Source organism: Coenobita brevimanus, chromosome 114 (assembly GCF_032717465.1).
Source record: "Coenobita brevimanus isolate Jiangsu-jjx chromosome 114, ASM3271746v2, whole genome shotgun sequence".
Classification (NCBI taxonomy): Eukaryota; Metazoa; Arthropoda; class Malacostraca; order Decapoda; family Coenobitidae; genus Coenobita; species Coenobita brevimanus.
This window is the reverse complement of record NC_137067.1, coordinates 23,710,449-23,731,229: the sequence shown is the minus strand read 5'-3', so window position 1 is coordinate 23,731,229 and position 20,781 is coordinate 23,710,449. Positions and strand designations below refer to the sequence as shown.

The following is a 20,781-nucleotide window of genomic DNA, read 5'->3' as shown; positions in this document are numbered from 1 at the left end:
TTGAGAGGGTAGCTACAGGTTTTAATTGGCCTAAGGAGTATTGGCCAGTACTCCTTCAAACTGTTCTCACCGGTAAAGCTCAAGTAACTTATGCATCTTTGCCTCAGGATCAGTCTGATAATTATGATGTAGTTAAGAGCTTGATTCTTAAGGCCTATGAGCTTGTTCCTGAAGCTTATAGAGTAAAATTTAGGACAACTTACAAGCAGGATAAGCAATCCCATGTTGAGTATGCAAAAATCAAAGAAGATTTGTTAGAGCAGTGGTTAAATTCTAAGAATGTGGATTCTGATTTTGACAAATTTAAGCAGATGATTTTGCTGGAGGACTTCAAAAGGTGTATTAGTAAAGATGTAAGCCTATATCTTGATGAGAAAAGAATAGATAATTTGTCTGATGCTGCAGTTTTAGCTGATGAGTATGTTCTCACTCACAAGAGATATTCTAAAGAAAAAGGGAAAGCTGAGAGTAAGTACGTTGCCTCTACTCAGAGTACAGGTAACAGGAAAGAGAATAAGGATGATGTTTCTCAGGAAGTAAATATCAGCTTCACCTCTAGATTTCAGAAAAGTAAATGTACTTATTGTAGTAAGCTTGGTCATACTACGGAGAGATGTTTCAGGAGACAGCGTGATGTGAACAAAAAGGAGTCTTTAAATATTCAGTCAATTGGTCTAGTGTCCACTCTTGAGAGTTCTCAAAATTCTTTAACTGAGTTAACTGAACCTGCTTTGAGGGGTAACTTAAATTCTCATGATGGAGCTCCTCTTTTGAGCAGTAACGTGGGTGACACTCTCAAGAGTTCATGTGCTAATTTCCTGTCTGATGGTTTTGTCAGTCCTCTGGACAGTAATGACAGGAAATCAGTTAAAATATATCGTGATACAGGTGCTTGCCAATCCCTTATGCTGACCAGTGTTCTAGGCTCTAATGTTAATTCCTCTGATGAAACTGTAATCTTACAAGGCGTAGGGAATAATTACTTCTCTGTCCCTCTGTGCAGAGTGAATTTAGAGTCTGGTTTTGTTAATGGTTCCGTTATGGTTGGGTTGGTTGAGACACTCCCAATGTCAGGTGTAACTTTCTTACTTGGAAATGATATTGGTGGAAGTCAAGTGTGTCCAGCTCCTCAGTTGTCTAGTGAGCCAGTGGCTGTGTCCCAGGATTGTGATGTCCCTGATGTGTTCCCTGCATGTGCTGTCATTAGGGCTAAGTCTAAAGTTACTGGTGATTTAGAGGATAATGATGATGATGATGTTATCCTAGCTGACACTTTTCTTGCTAATTTGGACCACTCATGTAGAGGTGTCCGGTACGTAGGAGGACTACTGGGCCTTGAGAGCAGGCTGCGAGGCCTATGCCCAGAGTCGGTCACATAAAAAAAAAAAAAAAAAAAAAAAAAAAAAAACTCACCAGATGAGGCAGTACCCCGTAGTGTTGATAATTTGTTTCGTCAAGAGTTGGTTGAGTTGCAGGTTGCTGACCCTGAGTTGAAAGGTCTAGCTAACTCTGCTTACAGTGAAGAAGAGTCAGCCGGTGCTTCTACTTGTTATTATGTAAAGTCAGGAGTACTTATGAGGAAGTGGAGACCCCCAACAGCATCAGCCAACTGTGAATGGGAGGTTGTACATCAAGTTGTCATCCCTCGTGTTTGTAGGCAGGATATCATTAGAGTGGCTCATGATTCCAGTTTGGCAGGACACCTTGGAGTGAGGAAGACTGTGGCACGCGTTTTGAAACACTTCTACTGGCCAGGTATCTTCAGGGATGTTTCCTGGTATTGTAAGTCTTGTCACACCTGTCAAGTTGTGGGGAAGTGTAATCAGACCGAAAAGGTTGCACCTCTAGTTCCCATTCCTCCTTTTGAGGCGCCTTTCACCCGTGTGTTGGTGGATATTGTGGGCCCTCTTCCTAAGACTTCTTCAGGATTTTCTTATGTGTTGACCATGATTGATATGGCTACTCGTTATCCTGAAGCCATTCCACTTAGAAACATCTCAGCAAAGAACGTGGTTAAGGAAATGCTAGGGTTCTTCACAAAGTTTGGTCTGCCCAAGGAGGTACAGTCAGACCGGGGAAGTAATTTCATGTCAAACGTTTTCAAACAGTCTCTGAAAGAGTTGGGCATCACCCAGATCACGTCTTCAGCTTACCATCCCCAGACCCAAGGAGCGTTGGAGAGATATCATCAAACACTCAAATCGATGCTCAAGAAATACTGTTTGGAACATCAGAAAGACTGGGATAAAGGTCTTCCATTCGTTGTGTTTTCCGCAAGAGAATCTCCAAATGAATCACTGGGCTTCTCACCTTTTGAACTACTGTTTGGCCATGAAGTAAGAGGACCCCTTAAGCTACTCAAGGAATGCTGGCTGTTGGAGGAAGATGACGTCAACCTGCTGGAGTATGTGATGAAGTTCAAAGAACGGCTGTCCACTGCTTTACAGCTGGCGAGAGAGAATTTAGGAGCTGCTCAGGAGAAGATGAAGACTTGGTATGATAAGAAGTCCAGGTTACGCCACTTTCAGCCAGGAGATCAGGTTTTGATTCTGCTACCAGTTCATGGGCAACCTCTTCAAGCCAAGTTTAGTGGCCCTTATTTCGTGGAGAAGAAACTCAGTGATGTCAACTATGTCATCGCCACACCAGATCGTAGAAAGAGCAAGCAACTATGTCACATCAACATGCTAAAGTTATATCACAGGCGGGACGAAAATAATCCAGTCTGCACTGTAGCTGTTCCACCCGAGTCTACAAGTGAAGTTCTCCCATGCAGCATGAGCCTGAGTGATAGTTTGGGGAAGAATCCTGATATCATGAATGATCTCCAGACTAAGCTTTCTCATCTACCTCCCAAGGAAAGGCAGGAGTTTTCGGCATTACTGCAGGAGTACCCGCAAGTGTTCCGTGCTACTCCAGGAAGAACCACTGTGTTGATGCATGATGTCGATGTTGCAGACGCAAAGCCAATTAAATTGCCTCCTTACCGTGTGAACCCAGTGAAAGTTCCTCTCATCCAGAAGGAGCTTGGCTACCTGTTGGACCACAAGATGATTGAGCCCTGTCAGAGCAAGTGGAGTTCTCCTGTCACTTTAGTCCCTAAGCCAGGTGGGTCACAGCGGCTTTGCATTGACTACAGACGTGTTAATCAGATAACCAAAACAGACACTTACCCTGTCCCTCGTGTGGAAGATTGCATAGACAAGATCGGAAAGGCTAGGTACATAAGTAAGTTTGATTTGTTAAAGGGATACTGGCAAGTACCTATGACTGAACGTGCTAGGGAGATCTCATGTTTTGTAACATTAGGAAGGACCTTTGCATGGTCTGTAATGCCATATACAGATTGTTTTAGAGTAATAAGAAATTTCCTGTGTAAATTTCTTTTTTCTTTGTGGGGAGGTGTTACATAGCCTATGATTTCATCATCTTTTGTGTAATTTTAACGCACAGTTGCTGCATGTTTGATCACGAGCGTGTTCTGCCTCAGTCCCCCCCTTCTACCGTTATAGTAGAGTAAGTCGACATTTCTGTTATTCAGTGCGGGATTGTCATCTCTTTGTCCCTATGGCTTCATTTGCGCGTCCTTATTACAAGTTGTATCAAGCTCTCCTGGCCCCTATATAATGAGCTCAGTCTCTGCATCATTGCCACTTAGATCTGCTCCTCATTTTGTTCACATCTCTGTCCTCCCCTGTACAGATATTATTATTGTGAGTGCTCAAGAAATCTCCAAACATCTAGCAGCTGTGTGTAATTTGAGTATAACTGTTGTATTTTCTCCTTGTACTGTATAGCATAAGGTGTTGATTTGTAGGCCTAGTGAGTTCTTTTTGTAATTTATGTAAAGTTTTACTATCAGCCATTTTTGATAATAGTTTGTATCTGTAATAATTTATCTTGCATTCACTGAGTATTATCTGGTATCTCATTTTATCAGGGCTGACTTAGATAAATTTACTCTTGCTAATTTCGTGTTAATAGAGGCTATTGCAGTTAACCATATATTTAACCTGTTTATTTGCCATTACATTATCCTTATGAGTCCTGAATGTTTTGTTGTTAGTTTAAGCATTAAACTTTAACTTGTAATTTTACCTAACTCTTTTGTTCTGAACCTGGAACTTTACGGGACAGTAGTGACTCTTCGTATTCTCACTTAAAGTGTTCATTATCTTTCTCTGTTCCGGAACAATATATATATATATATATATATATATATATATATATATATATATATATATATATATATATATATATATATATATATATATATAGATAGATAGATAGATAGATAGATATAGATATATATAGATATACTGTATATACAGAGAGAGAGAGAGAGAGAGAGAGAGAGAGAGAGATTACATGCATAATATATAAACAGATATATATTCATACAATATATATACATATACAGCATACACTTGTACAGTACATGTACACCCACGAGCAAAAGTTCGCCGACAGTCCCTGCCAGGCATATGTTCCCAAACATAGCCCATAGAGAGTGCAGTGCTCGTCCACCAGAGTAAAGAGGAAGGGAGGAGACGGAAAGGGGGAGGGAGGCAACGAGAAGGAAGGGAGAGGGAGGCAACAAGATAGGGGAGGGAGAGAGCCTATGGCGATGGTAAATGGCACATATTGGGTGCTTTATTATTGTTAATATTATTATTATTATTATTATTATTACGTATGACATAAGTATAAGAAAGAACGACGTAATTCAGCGTTAACCCTTACAAAACGGCCGACATCTTTTGTATTTTTACTGATTAATTCCAGACGATTTTTCTTGTGTGACGGAAGCACCGGTGATGTCCAAAGGCTAAAGGTTTGATAAAGTCTAGCAACACATAAACAACGACTTGAATTTGATCCAGACGATCAAAGAGGCCACAAGAAAATCCCCATCGTCTAAGGGTTAAGGAAGTCAGACACATATTTAATCGTGTCCGGTAAAGTGAAGGTAGACTGGGAGGTAGAAGGACGCAGACTAAGAGTCAATAAGAGAGAGAGAGAGAGAGAGAGAGAGAGAGAGAGAGAGAGGGAGGGAGAGAGAGAGAGAGCAAGGCGTTTTCAAGTGATACACGTGATGGGAAATGCCTTCACAATATATGATATACATATGTATACAATATATGATATACATATATATACAATATACAATATATATATATATATATATATATATATATATATATATATATATATATATATCTATATATATATATATATATATATATATATATATATATATATAACGGATTGATTCAGGCGATGGATCATAAAAGTTAAAGTCAGAAATCTGTCCTTATATCGTTAAGACTTTAGAGAAATAAGTTCAGACTTTCGGGTGTGGGTAGGATGGGTCGTTTGATTGATACCTATTGTTTTATTTGTGATATTCCACCACATGTGAGCAAAAATGGGTCCATAGTCTGGAAAGAATAGACAGGGTAAGGGAGGATGATGTTGAATGGTATGGTATGGTATGAGAAGTGTACCCTGTGAAGGCAGAAGTTGTAGGTCAACCGGAAAGGTATAAGTCGTTTTCTCCTATAAATAACGGGGAGACTGAATCTAGGTAGATTAATCAGAGATGAGCAGAGTGGATGATATGGAATGGTGGTGGATGGTGAGTCAGGAGGGAGGAGTACACCCTGTGAAAAAAATTGTATGCGAGGCGGCATTTGTTGTGGGACGGAGATTCCTCTTTGAAGTCAGATGCAGGGAAAGGGAAGAAGAAAATGGTGTAGGGGAGTGGAGAAAAGTGAGCAGGACGGACTGAGATGCCGGTGGGTGCGCTGGACGAGAGGCATTACAGGGGTACAACATCCTGTGAAAACGGACACTATTCGTTGGAAAATAAGGACAGGATATCTTGCTTATATATTTCATCTACTTATAGTTAGATGACAGTACAATTTCAAGAATATTGCTTATCGTATACCGTACGATAGAATTATTTCAACAAGACATAGTATATAAATGGTAAAAATTTAGCAAATAGGTGTTTTCCACGTGACGTCACGGGTCAGGTGATTTTTGTTTACGACGCCATACTGGACGGCAAATTATCGGCTGTCTAGAGAGATAGAATTGCAGATTCCACAATGGTATTCCACTGTTGTGCCTTCGGCTGTAAGACTTGGCAGAAAACTGGAAGTGGTGTAAACTTCTGTTGGTTTCCAGCCAATGAGGAAAGGCAACAGAAGTGGATAGTTGCCATGAAGAGGGAAAATTGGAGTCTACACGAATTCTAGTTCATGGCCTAGCCCGCCAGGTGTCCATAGTGGAGCTTCTATCTATCTATCTATCTATAGCCCGGCGCCCTAATCCCGCAAAGGATGGCCACAGACAAAACGTCTCCAAGTCGCTCTGTCACCCACCATTTGACTACCCTCCCCCCAACTCACCCCCCTCCCTCATATACCTCTCAACTCCATCCCTCCACCTCATCCTCGGTCTACCCCTCCCTCTCCCTCCCTCCATCTCACCTACATACACCCTCTTAGTCAGTCTTTCATTCTCCATTCTTTCCACATGTCCAAACCACCTCAGTGTATTTCTCCTAATCTTCTCAACCACATCCGCATCCACCCCACAACGTTCCTTCACTTCCTCATTCGTCAACCTGTCCCTCCATGTCATTCCACATGCTCCTCTCAAGTAACTAATTTCCACTGCTCTCACTCTTGACTTGTTCCCCTCTTGCAAGGTCCACGCCTCGCTTCCATGCGTCAGGGTAGGGATCACAATACTATCATGCAGTGACTTCTTAACTTCCATACTCACTTCCCTATTTCTCATCACTGCTGTACCCTTTCATGCACTTCATCCCACAAAGTTCCATCCTTACTCATCACACTACCCAAGTACTTGAATGCACTCACACTCTCCATATCCTCACCATCCAACCTCACTGTACATTCTGTGACTTCATTCCTCTCAAACACCATAACTTTACTTTTGTTTACATTAACTTTCAGCTTCCTCCTCCTACACACTGTCCCAAATTCATTCACCAAACCTTGCAACTCCCATTCGTCTTCACTCAACAATACTGTATCATCAACAAACAGCAACACCGGAATCTTCCAAAACTCACCCTCATTCATTAGAGCCACCCCCACATCCACTGCCCTGCCCTGCACCTCTTTACAACCCCATCCATGTATATATCTTAAACAACCATGGAGACATCACACAACCCTGTTTCAGTCCCACATTGAGATCAAAGAACTCACTCAGCTCACCATCCACTCGCATCGTAGCCCTAGTTCCTTCGTACATACTCTTCACAGCATTCAACAATATCCCATCCACTCCATATATTCTTAATACCTTCCGCATACCTTGCCTATCTGTTCTGTCATAAGCTTTCTCCAAGTCCATGAAGGCAGCATACACTTTCTTTCCCTTCTCTAGATACTTCTCCACTGAACATCTTAGAACAAAAATCTGATCTACATACCCTTTTCCCTTCCTAAATCCCCCTTGTTCTCCAACTAGCTCCTCTGTCATATGCCTAACCCTATCAATGAGAATTCTACCATATATTTTACCAGTCACACTAAGAAGGCAAATACCCCTATGGTTACCACATACATCTCTCTCCCCTTTTCCTTTATATAAAGGAACAATTATACCTTATTTCCAGTCCTCTGGAACCCTTCCCTCTTCCCAGGCCAATCTACACAACTTCCATATCCACTCCACAACAATCTCACCCCCATACCTCAGCATTTCACCACACACTCCATCAATTCCTGGAGCCTTTCCCAACTATATCTTCTTCATTGTTTCTACTACTTCCGTCCTACTGATCTCTTCCTTCCTCCTCTCATCTCTTCTTCTCCCAGCCATTCCCCAACCACTTATACTTGCACTGCTCTCACTGTCTACATTCCAGACAGAAAATTGAAAATGTGGACAACTCGAAATATCCATATGTATGTATATATTTCTACATATTTCTGACGAACGTAATTTTCTCATTTATTTTCTATATAACATGTAATATATATGCAGTATTGTACGATAACTGCAAGTGCTTCTTTGTCCATGTGTTCCTTGTTGAGCGCGTTCGTCTTGGGATATATTCGGTACACAACTACATTTTTCTTTAAATCCAGCAGCAGCATTTATTGATTTCGTTCAAGTGTTCGTTGCGGTACATTCCATTACATGGTAGTCATTTCCTAATCTTAGTAACACCGTATATACTGTAGTATCTCGCACTTATACCGAAATATGTCTCCCGGCTTTGAACAATAACAAAGCCAACCCAGCTGACCGACCCCGGGTGTCGTCTGCACGGTGAGGCATGCTGGAAGTTACCATTCCGCTCAGTGCTCATGCTCTGAGTGCCCTTTTAGCTGTTATGCTGAAAGTATTCGCATGTTATCTCAAGTATTGTGCCATTTATCAACAACATTTTATGATATACATGTCAGGAAGATGGTTGGATGTCTTACTGACCTATAGATAATTATAGGTCGATATATAGATATTTATAGATATATATAGCCTATGTTACAGGCAGATTGTGAAATCAGTCATTTCATGACTTGAGATTAGTTAAGTTAATTTAGGTTAGGTTGATCTAAGATAAGGTTAGTTTAGGTAAGGTTAGTTTAGGTAAGGTTAGTTTAGGTAAGGTTAGTTTAGGTTTGGTTAGGTTAATTTAGGCTAAAGAGAAGGGAACGGTAGCTTCCAGCATGTCACTCCGTGCATACGACACTGGCTGCATGATTTACCCCGTGCAGTATGAAGCCAAATTCGTTTGAAAAATGGACTGTTGCACAGCTTAAGCAATACGACAAAGATCAGTGCCTCACTCGGGATATAGTAAAGGAAATCTAATACAGCAAGTGAGAAACTCTTGAACATCCTGATATACTGGATCAAGTTTAGCCAACTGATGGCAAGAGTGTAGGTGAATCAAGACGGACTGCTTGTGTTAATGGGATATTATTGGTATTCCCAGATCCCCATTTATTAACAAAATGAGATGATAACCCATTTTCTATCCAGTCAGTAAAATGTCTTGAGCATATTGCATGGAATACCGTAGCCTTTCATCCTACATTCCGTTTACATTACATCCGCGACTTAGCCCTAGAATGATAATCGTGCGCCTGGCACGTGGCGGGCATCTGCATGAAGATGCCAGAGATTCCTCATTTCATATCTTGGCCAATATATATCAATATTCACAGACAATGACATGCGTTCATATTCCCATTTACAATCTTACCATAGTTTCTGGGCATATAATAAGTCACTTTAGTAACCACTGGCTGTTCTGGAATGTGTGATAGGCCCTAAATTGGTAGGCTATTTGTTAAATTTCCTTACAAATTTTGCAGTGTTCGCACAAGAATGACATTCTTTTATTAATATCATATACTGCATCTTTATATATACGTTGAATAATGAAAAGTACTTTCAAGTATAGTTTAAGCTAAAGAACAAGAAAAATAAAAATCCGTAACTGATTACTCTTTACTGTCCCTTGTCCCTATTTTCTGAGAACGACACTATGGACACCTGGCGGGCTAGACCATGAACTAGAATTCGTGATGACGGCCTACACCCGACTCTGTAGTAGGCATTTCATACCAGGGGAGCCATCCCCACCCCCTCCAACCCAACCCCTATCCCCATGACCACCACCCAACCACCTCACACACACCCCCACCCCACCTACACACCCCTACCACCCACCCACCTTCACCCCGACCCCGACCCCTCTCACCGCCACCCACACCCCCACCCCACCACCGCCCTCCAACATCCCTCACCCCCACCCCCCAACAACTCCTTATCCCCCACTTTCGAACCCCCAACCCCCACACCCCACACCCCCCAACTCCCCTCCACAAGCCCTCCAGCCCCCCACAATACCCCCTACCACCAACCCTCTTCCCCTCCACCCCCTACCCGTCCCACCCCTTACCACCCATCCCCAACCCTCCCAGACACCCTCACCCCCACCCCCCTAACCAACCCTAATCCCACTCCCCTACCGCCATTCAAACCCCCCACCCTCCCTCCACCACTCCCACGCTCCCACCTTCCCTCCACCTCCTTCTCGCACTCCCACGCCCCCACCCTCCACTTATTCATCAACTACTCGATTCCCAGTCAGTGTATACAGTCCTTACCCCCTTGGCCCCACGACAATAATTTACTGATTACCAAGACGATTTACATGTACTGTATGTCAATTCCAGCTAGATATATTACACAGATTTACCTTGAGGGATGCCCCGGTGAACTTTCACGGGGTGTTCACCAAATAGTGATAGAGATTGCCATATCTGAGATCTGGTTTCGGTCTCCCGTACTTGAAACTGGTGAATTTCTCTCTAGATATGGTGTAAGCGTCCAGCCTCAAACACTTTATCTTGCTCCCGTACAGATCTTGGTGGCGTTGATCCAGATTTCTGCATATATCAGACTGTTCAATCTCTGACAGCCCTGTCTGGACAGTCATTACTGCGAGGAGTTTGCTGTCCAATATGGAGTCGTAAACAAAACAACGTGATTTCTGTGACGTCACTGGAAAAGATCTATAAGTTTTACAGGTATGCAATACCGGGAAAGTGTACCGGTATATAAGTTACCACAAAATTCATTTTCTATTAATAATGCGCCACCATGTCAATAGATGGCGCAATCGTCTCGGCAGTTATTACCATTGGTCTTCACGTGCGAGCTTTCCTGTCTCCTTTGCGTATAGCCTTTGCCTGATACTCCTCACCACCCCACGACACGGCCTTCAGTCTCTTTAAGCCACAGACCACGCGTGTTCATCCATGGATCTGTCGATTCTCGTAGGATTTAACAAGATTATCTGTGCAATAATGAGTGATAATAGAGACAGCGACCAGGATTATAGTGTTTTAATGAGTGATAACTGTGGCATCAACCAAGATTATACGTTGTTATAATGAGCGATAACAGTGACGATGGCCAAGATTTATGTTGTTATAGTGAGTGATAATAGCAGTGACACTGACGAAGATTATACGGTGTTATAAGTGGCGATAAGAGCAGTAAGTGACCAGGATTATACAATGTTATTGAGTGATAGTACATTGAGTGATCAGAATTATACGGTCTTATAACTAATATTATTAACGGTAACAGTGACAATGACCAGGAAGTGAGTGATCGTTCTGGGTGGCTGAATTCTGACCCATCTTGGTATCACTGCTCTCCGCACAGCAGCGAGAGAAAGCTAAACCCTGAGTAATTTTTGAGTTATGGCAAAAAGAACAGCCATGTAAAATCAACTTGCATTTAAGTGTCTTGTTTTCATGCCTTAAACTTGATGAATGAGATTTTTTTTCCCCTTGATAACGGATGATAGACCTTGTTGGTCGTGCTAAGTATATTAAAATGAAATTACTGAGTGTGTGTGTCAAGAATTACTCGTACCATTAGTTACGGTGTCGATTACTGTCATGATGTGATAAAGTAAGGCAATGCTCGTAATCGCTGTCTGCAGCACCACTTAAAGTATCAGAAACCGGTTTAACTCGCACTTCACGAGCTACCAGACCTCATGGTATTGAAGCAGTGCCTGTTTCACATACTGACAGTCGGCAACCAGAGGAAAACGCAAAGGAAAGAGGGAAAACAGGGTCCGTCAGTCTGACTGGCCTTAGAATCGAAAAGAGGAGGTCAAAGACAGTGGTGAAGTAGTGTATGTGTGTTTGTACCTTAATCTTCGCTCATACAACAGCCGGACACTTAAAATCCAAACCAAAGTGAGCAGCACAGTAAAGACATTGGTCAAACAAAGTGGCATCAGAAAAAAAAACGTATTTATCGTGGAAGTTAGTTAATCTCTGCGAATATTCCACTGGACTGCTCTTGTCCCCCTGCCCTCTCCAGCACCTTCACGCACGTCCCGTTGCTGCCCCTGGGTTGGTGAGTGTTACTTCTGTAATTTTTATCTTGCTGGCATTGTGGAGGAGGTAACTATAATACAGAGGGTTGTATGATAATTATGTTTTCTAGTTACCCAGCATATAATGTGTTAACACCTTTGACCATCTATTGTTCTTTTTTTTTTTTTTTTTTTTTTTTTAAGGGGGGAGCATCCAGCTTTTTTCATTAAAGTTGGACTGGTTACGAAATTTCACCGAACGAAATCTTTGTAAATCCAGTATCGCCAAACGACGATTTGCCAGGTTCTCTGGTCTTTGGCGAAGCGGTCATATGAAATTTTGTCAGAACTGGTGGATAATCAGTTAAATTGCTGCTAGGAAAAGTATACCAGGCCAGTCATCTATCTATCTATCTATTGCCAGACACCTTAATCCCGTAAGGGGTGGCCATAAACAAATCTCCTCTATGTCACCTTGTTCCCCGCAATTTCACTGCCCTGCTCCCAGTTCACACTTCCCTCTCTCACAGACCTCTCCAATCCATCTCGTCAGTGACTTGTCATGATAGAAAAATATTCCTTGGTCACACCGATAATAAAAAAGATAAAAACTGCGAAAACAGAAACAGAAATTATGCACACAGCGTCACTTCCAAAAAGCAGTTTCTGTCTTCATTACCTGGTTTACATGGAGGCGATTTTGTTGTATACGCTGCCATTAAAGAGGAACTGTACTTGTAAATGTATTTACTGTACGCGTTTTAACATTACCATCTCATTACACAAACGTTCACATTTGAAATTTACACACACACACACACACACACACACACACACACACACACACACACACACACACACACACATTTGCATTCACACATACAAATAAAAAACATACACATAGATCAATGCTGTCAAAAAAGTCACAAACACACAAATGCGTACAGGCGTACAACCATATGTGTATACTGTACATACATACATACAAAAAGAAGCACATAGGCCACTGTACTCACATACGGATAGACACAGAAAGCACAAAAGACGGTGAACTAAACACACACACACACACACACACACACACACACACACACACACACGACCTGTCTGGAGAAACTCTGACAAGCCCCAACAGTCTATGGGTCACATTTAGCTATCAAAAAAAGGTCAGGGAATATGAAAGGGCGGGACTCTAACTCCTGACTGACACTTGCCTAGTCTGGCTGTAATATCAACGCAAAAGTGCTTAAAATCACTCTGCCAGGAGAAGCTTAATGGCAGATAGACAACAAGTAAGAGTGACAGGTAATAGGTAACGAATTAACACCTTTATCACGAGGACTTCCTTTTCGATAATTTTTCCCGCTGCCTTGTGATCATATTAGCTTGGAATACACGTCATATATTACAGGAAATACATGGAGGTTCTGTCTTGCCCGTTCACGGTTGTAGAAAGTTTTATTGTTAAAATATTCTGGAGGTTGCGACAATGCCCAGGATTATGCGATGTTATAGAGGATGACATTGTGTGTACGAGTGCGTGTGTGTGTGTGTGTGTGTGTGTGTGTGTGTGTGTGTGTGTGTGAATCAAGCTGCCAGTAGATTTCCTTCAACTTTAGAAAGATGTCTGGTTGTGAATGGCGTGAAGCCTATGTACAACCCAACCAGTGTGAAATCTCTAAAACTGAGTAAAATTACATACGGTCATACCACGTTGAGTACACCGCTTTCCGTCCGATCAGCGAAGTTAAGCAACGTTGGGTCTGGTTAGTACTTGGATGGGTGACCGCCTGGGAACACCAGATGCTGTTGGCATCCCTACGTGTCAAGTGGGGTTTGTGGAGGATTAGTGCCCCTCCCTGTAAAACAATTAACTCTAAGCCCTTGGCCACCCCGGTTGGGATACATGGCGTCTGGCAATGAATGAATGAATGAAAAAAACAATATAAATAAAATGAAAAATACGTCACCGTGCTTAAGAAATTATAGACATCATCGAAATACGTCGCTGTCAATTTAAAACGTCGTGTAGGGAATGGGATACAAACCACCAATAATGATAAGGGACACGAAAAACAGCAATTACGAACGCATGGAATGATTTAAGACTGATTACCTGGGGGGGAAGAATGGTAATTTATGACTGAGGGGAAGTGAGACGTCAGGGTCGCGAGAGGAGAGATGCTGGGAAAGAAGCCAGAGGGGGAAGGAAAGGGCATGGGGAACGAGGGGCAAGGAGCGAAGGAAAAGAGAAGGGCAGGGAGGGGAGAAAAAATGAAAGGGGGAAGGGACAAGAGAATGGAAAGGAACAGTGGGTAGGGAAGGATGGAGGAAGGGAACGGGGAAGAGCATGACAACAGATGGGGAGGGATCGGAAGGGTAAAGGCATAGAAAAGGGAGCAGGAAAGTTAGGTCCCAAAAGCAGGAATATCGACGAGGGAGGAAGGGAAAAAACTTGAAATAAAGGAGGGACAGGGAATGGAAGAGAAAGAGTATGGAAAAGGAGAGGCAAGGGAATGATGATAAAGGGAAGCAGACAGGAGGGACACGGGAATGAGAAAAGAATGATGGGAAGGAAACTGAAGCAAGGGATCGGGAATTGTATCAAAAGGGCAAGGACACTAAAAGAGAAGGGCAGGAAGGAAGGGCCATGGAAATGGAGCTGAAGGAAAGGACATGGAGAAAGTGAGGCAGTGAAGGGAAGGGAATGGGAAAGGTGCAAGAAAGGAAGGACAGGGAAGGACAAGGGTATGGGAAAGAGACAGGGAGAGGGAGAAGGAGTAAGGACAAAGAAGAGGAAGGGCAGACAGAGAATGAAGGTGCAGGGAGGGGAGAGGCATAGGACAGAAAAATGGAAAAGGAGAGACGGGAAGTGATGAGACGATTACTTGGACATGGGAAAGGAGCAGAGACAGGAGAGAAAGAGACAATGGCATGAGAATAAGGAGGTGAGGCAGAGATGGAAGGGGCGAGATGAAGAGAATGGAGGGAGAACTCAAGAGAATCGAGAAGAGAAAAGGCAGTGGAGATTGGAGCATAAGGAAAAGTGCAGGGAGAAAAATGATAAGGCATGAGGGAGCAGGGGAGGTCAAAGGAAGGAGGAGAGCAGGGAGGGAAGGGAAAGGAAAAGGGAATAAAAATAGAGGGATATGGAAAGACGAGCAGGCAGAATGCAAAGAAAAGGCAATGATAGAAAGGGTTAGGAGGTGAAATTTACAGGGTAGGGAGAGGTGGGGCAGGGAGAGCACTACAAGGATGGCAGGGAGAGAGGGGGCAAGGTCTTGGAAAGGAGGGGCAGGGAGGAGAAAGTGCACGAGAATGGGAATTAAAAAGCGAGGAGGGGAAGGAACAAAGGCATAAGAATGGGGGAGGAAAATTAAGGTTAATAGCAAGTGTTTTTTGCGGAGAATGAGAGCCGCAAGAACAAGGGCAGGAACAGGTTCACTGCAAGAACAAAAGTGGTCGAGCATAAAAAGTGAATGAGAGGGTTTCTAAAGTGAATGAACGCAAACCCCGTGACTTCAACGGTTATTATTATTATTATTATTATTATTATTATTATTATCATTATTATTATTATTATCATTATTATCATTATTATTAATAGTAGTAGTAGTAGTAGTAGTAATAGTAGTAGTAGTAGTAGTACAGTAGTAGAATCCACTTACTACAAAGGTGGATACTATTTCGCTGGTATTACTATTATTCCCGCCCCAGAGTCTCGCAAAGATTCCAGGAGAACCAGAGACTGCGTAAGGAATCTGAAGGGCCCAGGTTATGTGTCCTGGCATGGGCCATTGCTGATAGGAAACAAATCCAAATCTCCTCAATGGGGTCAAAGCCATTGTAAGAAACAGTAGGTGGAAACTAGTGACTGTCCGTCGGAGGGTTACAGAAGTTTGATTATTATTATTATTATTATTATTTATTATTATCATCATCATCATTAAACCGTTTAGCAATGGTTGGTTTACTTGGATGGTTCATCCAAGCTAACCTCAGTGGATTTTGTTCAACTGATAGAAATTCCTAATGTAGTAAGCCAGACCTTCAGAAATCATCTCGCGTCACTTTCTTGGCTGCCGGTAAACACAAGAAACATTTAGGCAAACTCAAGACGATTTTGTTCAGTTGAAAGAAATCCATGCACCCAGAGGGCTACTCAGGCTACTACAAGACGATTTTCTACAACTCAGAGAAGGTATTGTAAGACTGAAGGTGTTAATGAAGACTTTATGCATGTATCTCAAACCTGTTCGATGAGTCACCCTGAAATCAAATCACCTGAACTGAATAAAAGACATTCTTGTATTGACGGGATTATGAGAACTGGATGATCGTGGGTTATGTGGACTGTTTTTCTGTGAAGAAGAGAGAGAATGTACAAGGCCTGAATGATGTGTGGCTTATTTCAGTGGGAACTCTGCTGATAGCTTCCCTTCCTCTATACAATGCTGCTGCTGCTTTACTGTTTTTAATCCTACCTATCCAGAGAGAGGGAATGTGATGATGATAATGATAATAATGACAAGTGAGGAAGAAAGACTGCGACAGAGAGAGTGAGGCAACGAAGGTGAGATCAGGCAGCGAGAGTGAGGTTAGGCAGAGGGAGTGAGGCAAGACGGGATGAAGCAGAGGGGATTAGGCTGCGGCAGCCAGGCGATTCAGGCCGCTCGTTCCAGAAGACCTACCATGCTCAGCTCTCTCCCTGCCTCTCTCCTCCCTGCCTACCACCTCCCTCTCTACTACCACCCTCTCTACCGCCTCCCTACCTCCCCTCTAGTCTTACTTCTGGCTGCCTACCTCCACTTGTTCTGTATCTCTTTATTTTTTATTTTCTGTATCTCACCCCTCCCTGCTTCTCCTCCCTCATCCTTCCTCCCTCCCCTCATCTTGCCTCCCTCCCCTCATTTTGCCTCCCTCCCCTCGTTTTGCCTCCCTCCCCTCATCCTGCCTCCCTCCCCTCATCCTGCCTCACTCCCCTCATCTTGCCTCCCTCCCCTCATCCTGCCTCCCTTTCCTTATCCTGCCTCCCTCCCTTCATCCTGCCTCCCTCCTCCCTGCCTACCCTTCTTTACCTACCTCACTCACTCGCTCTCTGCCTTCTCCTTGCTATCCTTCTCTCTCTTCTTCCAATTCTCCCTGCCTTCCTCAAACTCCCTGCCTTCCTCTCCCTCCCTGCCTTCCCCACTCTTCCTTCCTGCCTTCCTCTTCTACTTCCTCACCCCCTCTGCATCTCTCACCCTTTCTTCTCTCACTCGCCCATCCCCAGTCACTCTCCCTGCCTCTCATTTATACTGTCCCATCCTCCCTCTCCCTGCCTTCCACTTGCTATTCCGCCCTCTCTCCCTTTTTCTGTTCCTCCCTCCCTCCTTACATCTTTTTCTCCCTCCCTCCCTACATCTGTTCCTCCCTCTCTCCCTATATCTATTCCTCCATATCTTCATTATCCTCCCTTACTCATATTGTCTCCCACACTCTCTCTCTCTCCTTCACTTTCCCCGCCACTCTCACACTGTATGACCTGTCTCCTTCCATCATATTCCTTCTCTCTCTCCTTCAGTCCCCCTTCATCTCTTCTTCTCCGTGTTTCCTTCCTTCCTCTTCCTCCTCCTACGCCTCCCTTCCTCTCACCCTCTTCTTATCAGCCTCTTCTCTACGAAAAGTGTCCCCTGTTATAATCTCTAAAATATTCTACAATATATATATATATATATATATATATATATATATATATATATATATATATATATAATATATATATATATATATATTTTTATTTCAATTCTATAACTCCTTTCACCGGTTTTCTGCGGGTCATTTTCTCCCCCTTTTTATTGTTCATATCCCGCATTTTAATCCTCAGGCTAAAATATACTGGCTTTCACTTATTATTATTATACCTTCTTGTTTTTTTGTACCCCTGGGGGTAGGTTTTTTTTTCTAAAGAATACTCTCCCAGTATCCCTGCTTGTCGTAAAAGGCAACTAAAAGGGTTTGCGGAGGGTTAGTGCCCCTCCCCGGAAAACAACTAACTAAAAAAAAAAAAACAATAATCCTCGGACAAGGACTGACCAAACGATGACGACCCAGGACCGGACAAAGGACTTGGTAATGAGTACATGTAATGTAAGAGGAGCGAATGATGAGGTGAAAGAGAGAGAGATTGTCCAGGTGCTTGAGGGTGCAAAAGTGGATGTATGTGGAATAACTGAAACAAAATGGAGAGGAGAAAGTGTGAGAGAATGGGAGTATGGATGGGGTATATGTGCAGGAGTAGGTGAGAATGAGAGGGCAGAGGAAGGAGTATGTATAGTTGTGAGTAAAAGATGGAAGAGGAGCATAAGACAGTATGGATCAGTTGGGTCAAGGATTGTGTGGGTAAAGTTGAAAGTTGGAATACAAATGTGGGCGATTATGTGTGTGTATGCGCCAACGCAAGATCGTGCTAGAAGAGTGAGAGAAGAGTTCTGGACAAATGTAGAAGTGTGCATGGATAAGTTTGGAAGGAATGAGAGAATGTTTTTGATTGGTGATATGAATGGTAAAGTTGGGAATGTGAAGGTGGATGGAATAGTTGGTGAGTGGGGTGTGCCTGCTGACATAGATGAGAATGGGAGTGCGTTAGTGGACATTTGTGCTGGGAGGGGGTTGGTGATAGCCAATACCCTCTTCAGGCATAAAATGATCCACAGGTATACATGGCCAGTGATGAGAAGGGTGGGTGGTGAACTGAATGAAAGGAAGGCAATGATTGATTATGTGTGTGTGGATGAATGGATGCGAAGATGTGTAATGGATGCAAGAGTTTATAGAGGTTGGGGGAGTGGACTTTCTGACCACTACTTGGTGGTGGCCAGAATTAGAATTCAAGTAAGATGGAGGGATAGAAGAAGGGAAAGACGAGAGGAAGGAGTAGTTGCAAGGAGAGTGGAAAGGTTACAAGAGGATGAGAAAATGGCAGAGTATAAGAGAGAAGTGGAGGAACGATTGGGCAAATATGAATTGGAGCAGATGGGAGACGTGGAAGGTGTGTGTAGGATATTTACAGAAGAAATATGTGCAGCATGTGATGTGGTGTGTGGAAGGAAGAGAAGATGGAGGGGGGTGCAAGGAACAGCATGGTGGACTGAAGAGGTAAGACAGGCTGTGACACAAAAGAAGAAGGCATACAATGAATGGATGAGAAACAGGGGCGTGGAAGAAGTTGAGAGGCGGAAGAGAGAGTTAAATGTAGAAAGAAAGAGTGAGGTGAAAAGATTAGTAAGAGAGAGTAAGAAGAGAGTGGATGAGGAATTTGGAAGGAATTTGAGTGTAAAGTGGAGGGACTGTAAGAAAATGTTCTGGAAAGAGGTGAAAAGAGTAAGACAGGGTGGAACTGAAGTTAGCAGGGGAGTGAAAGATAAAAATGGTAGATTACTAGTGGAGAAGGGAGAAAAAGTGAGCAGATGAAGAGATAACATTAAGGATTTGTTGAATGTAGAGGATGGAAGTAATGTGAGTATAAGTGGCTGGGGAATGGCTGGGAGAAGAAGGGAGGTGAGAAGACAGGAAGAAATCAGTAGGATAGAAGTTGTGGAAGCAATGAAGAATGTTAAATCGGGGAAAGCCCCAGGAATTGATGGAGTGTGTGGTGAAATGCTGAAGCATGGGGGAGAGATAGTAGTAGAATGGATGTGGAAGATGTGCAGATTGGCCTGGGAGGAAGGTAGAGTCCCGGAGGATTGGAAGTCAGGTATAATTATTCCCTTGTACAAAGGAAAAGGGGAAAAAGAAGTGTGTGGTAATCATAGGGGCATTTGTCTTCTTAGTATAATAGGAAAAGTGTATGGTAGGATACTTTTTGACAGAGTTAGAGAAAGAACAGAGAAATTAGTTGGAGAAGAACAGGGAGGCTTTAGGAAGGGAAGAGGTTGTGTAGATCAGATATTCATTCTTAGATCTTTAGTGGAAAAGTTTCTAGAGAAGGGAAAGAAGTTGTATGCGGCATTCATGGATTTGAAGAAAGCATATGACAGGGTGGATAGACAAGGATTGTTAAGAATATATGGAGTAGATGGGAAGTTGTTGAATGCTGTGAAGAGTATGTACGATGGTGCGAAGGCTGGAGTGCGTGTGGATGGTGAACTAAGTGAATTTTTCTCTTTGAAAGTTGGGTTGAAACAGGGATGTGTCATGTCTCCATGGTTGTTCAATCTGTACATGGATGGGGTAATAAAAGAGGTACAAGGTAGGATAGTGGATGTTGGAGTGGCCCTGGTGAGAGAGGATAGTGTTTGGAAACTCGCTGTACTGTTGTTTGCAGATGATACTGTGTTGTTGAGTGAAGACGAAGGGGAGCTGCAAGGCTTGGTGGATGAGTTTGGGAGTGTGTGTAAGAAACGGAATCTAAAGGTGAATGTAGGGAAGAGTAAAGTGATGGTCTTTGAGAGAGGTGAAGTCAGTGAATGTACAGCGAGGTTGGATGGTGAGGAATTGGAAAATGTGAGTACGTTTAAGTACTTGGGTAGTGTGATGAGTAAGGGTGGAGGTTTGGAGGGTGAAGTGCTTGAAAGGGTACAGCAGGGAAGAAAGGTTGCTGGTTCTTTGAAAGCAGTGATAAGAAACAGGGAAGTGGGCACGGAAGTGAAAAAGTTACTACATGACAGTATTGTGATACGAACTCTAACGTACGGAAGTGAAGCTTGGACGTTGTTGGAAGGACACAAGTCAAGAGTGAGAGCAGTGGAAATTAGTTATTTAAGAGGAGCCTGTGGAGTCACATGGAGAGACAGGCTGACGAATGAGGATATAAAGGAGCGTTGTGGTGTTGATGTGGATGTGATAGGAAGCATTATGAGGAACACACTGAGGTGGTTTGGCCATGTGGAGAGGAT

At 43.0% G+C, this 20,781-nt stretch overlaps 1 non-coding gene across 1 annotated transcript; it reads left to right on the top strand.

The window, feature by feature from the left end:
• Positions 1-13,601: 13,601 nt before the first annotated feature.
• LOC145418484 (5S ribosomal RNA) lies at positions 13,602-13,720 on the top strand. The gene has a single exon (XR_013900701.1). It is a non-coding gene; the product is annotated as a 5S ribosomal RNA (ribosomal RNA).
• Positions 13,721-20,781: the final 7,061 nt, after the last annotated feature.